Consider the following 2526-nt stretch of genomic DNA (forward strand, 5'->3'; position numbering starts at 1 on the left):
TATCTATATCTATATAAATATATATATATGTGTGTGTAAAAATCATTTCTCTATCATAAGTCTTTTCAAAAAAATTAATAACTATTCTTTATTCAAAAGTCATTTTAAAAAGTTTAAGTAGTCGCAAGGATTAGGAAAACTATTTCTCTATCATAAGTTTTTTCAAAAAGATTAATAACTGTATTCTTTATTCAAAAGTCATTTTAAAAAGTTTAAGTAGTTGCAAGGATTAGGAAAACTATTTCTCTATCATAAGTCTTTTCAAAAGGATTAATAACTGGAGTGGAAGTTGTATTCTTTATTTAAAAGTCTTTTTAAAAAGTTTGAGTAGTCGCAAGGATTGGACAAACCATTTTTCTATTCAAATAGTTTTGTCAAAAAGGATTAATAACTGTATTCTTCATTCAGGAGTTATATATCTATATAAATATATATATATGTGTGTGTAAAAATCATTTCTCTATCATAAGTCTTTTCAAAAAGATTAATAACTGTATTCTTTATTCAAAAGTCATTTTAAAAAGTTTAAGTAGTTGCAAGGATTAGGAAAACTATTTCTCTATCATAAGTCTTTTCAAAAGGATTAATAACTGGAGTGGAAGTTGTATTCTTTATTTAAAAGTCTTTTTAAAAAGTTTAAGTAGTTGCAAGGATTAGGAAAACTATTTCTCTATCATAAGTCTTTTCAAAAGGATTAATAACTGGAGTGGAAGTTGTATTCTTTATTTAAAAGTCTTTTTAAAAAGTTTGAGTAGTCGCAAGGATTGGACAAACCATTTTTCTATTCAAATAGTTTTGTCAAAAAGGATTAATAACTGTATTCTTCATTCAGGAGTTATATATCTATATATATATATATGTGTGTGTAAAAATCATTTCTCTATCATAAGTCTTTTCAAAAAGATTAATAACTGTATTCTTTATTCAAAAGTCATTTTAAAAAGTTTAAGTAGTTGCAAGGATTAGGAAAACTATTTCTCTATCATAAGTCTTTTCAAAAGGATTAATAACTGGAGTGGAAGTTGTATCCTTTATTCAAAAGTCTTTTTAAAAATAGTATATTATATATATATGTAAAAATCATTTCTCTAAGTTTTTTCAAAAAGATTAATAACTATTCTTTATTCAAAAGTCATTTTAAAAAGATTAAGTAGTCGCAAGGAGTAATCTCGTCTACATCGTTGTATATGAGAGCTTCCTAAAAGAGAAAAAAACCAAATATATATTCTCCCTTTGGATTTATTCTTAATCAGAGTAATGGATACTATATATTAATCGAGTTTTATGTTTTTTTTGGAAATATCAGAGTGCTAGCTAGCTAAGGAGGGTGGTTGTTGCATTCTTCATCCAAAAGTCATTTTAAAAAGTTTAAGTAGAGCGCGAGGAGATTTGAAAGATCATTCCTCCTTTCGAAAGACTCTAACACAATAGCTACCATATAGCTAAGCTTATGAGAAGGTTAGAAATGCCGAATAAAACAGTCGACTTTTATTCTAGGTTCATATATCATATAGTATACCTATCGATCAAATTCAGGTCTTTTCAAATGTATTACTCCATTCGAGTGTTTTTTGAAAAAAGTTTAAGTATAGTTGCATGGGTTCTGGGAAAATCATTTCACTATTCAAATAACCTTTTCAAAAAGATGATGATTGCTAACTGAAGTAGTAGTGCTCTTGTATTCTACATTCAAATACCTTTCTCTCGTGAAAATTTCCACTGCGGATCATACGTATGATCTCTTAGATTAAAAAAGACCTACCAGAGATTAGCTAATCTAGCTTTGAATAAGGAAATATGAATATTTTTGATAAATAGAAAATTCTTCTTCATGGAAAACTTATTAGGACTTGCCTTGGCCTCTTAACTAACCTACTACCTAACTTTGGACTAGAACTATCCTTAACGATTCCTATAGAAGCCTAGTGAGGGTAGCCAGTATCGATCGATCTTTGCCTAATTTTTACCCTGAAAAGTATGGATAAGTATGTGTGCGTTCTTACTGTACTATATAATCAATCTTGCAAAATAGCGCAGAAGTAGTATGAAGCAGAGAAGTATTGTTGTTGTTATGAGAATTAGAGATATCATTAAGATGTTAATTTTAACAAGCATCCTTCCTTTTCAATGTCAAGCCTATACACACTTTAGATATACTAGCAAAATAGGACTACTGCACTGCTGCTGCATCATTATTATGACAGCTCGTGTTTCTTTAGTGCAAAGCAAGCAAGCAAGTCTGTGTAGAGAGTATCTGGGAGCTATATACTACATATGTAAATTAAAAGAGACAACCAATATATTCCCCTTTGGATAGCTACTAGCTAAGGAGGGTTGCATTCTTTATTCAAAAGTCATTTTAAAAAGTTTAAGTAGTCGCTAATCATTTCTCTATCATAAGTCTTTTCAAAAGAATTAATAACTGGCGTATTCTTTATTCAAAAGTCATTTTAAAAAAGTTTAAGTAGTCGCAATAAGGATTGGGGAAAACCATTTCTCTATTTAAATAGTCTTTTCAAAAAGGAT

The sequence above is a fragment of the Macrobrachium nipponense genome, chromosome 15 (assembly GCF_015104395.2).
Source record: "Macrobrachium nipponense isolate FS-2020 chromosome 15, ASM1510439v2, whole genome shotgun sequence".
Classification (NCBI taxonomy): Eukaryota; Metazoa; Arthropoda; class Malacostraca; order Decapoda; family Palaemonidae; genus Macrobrachium; species Macrobrachium nipponense.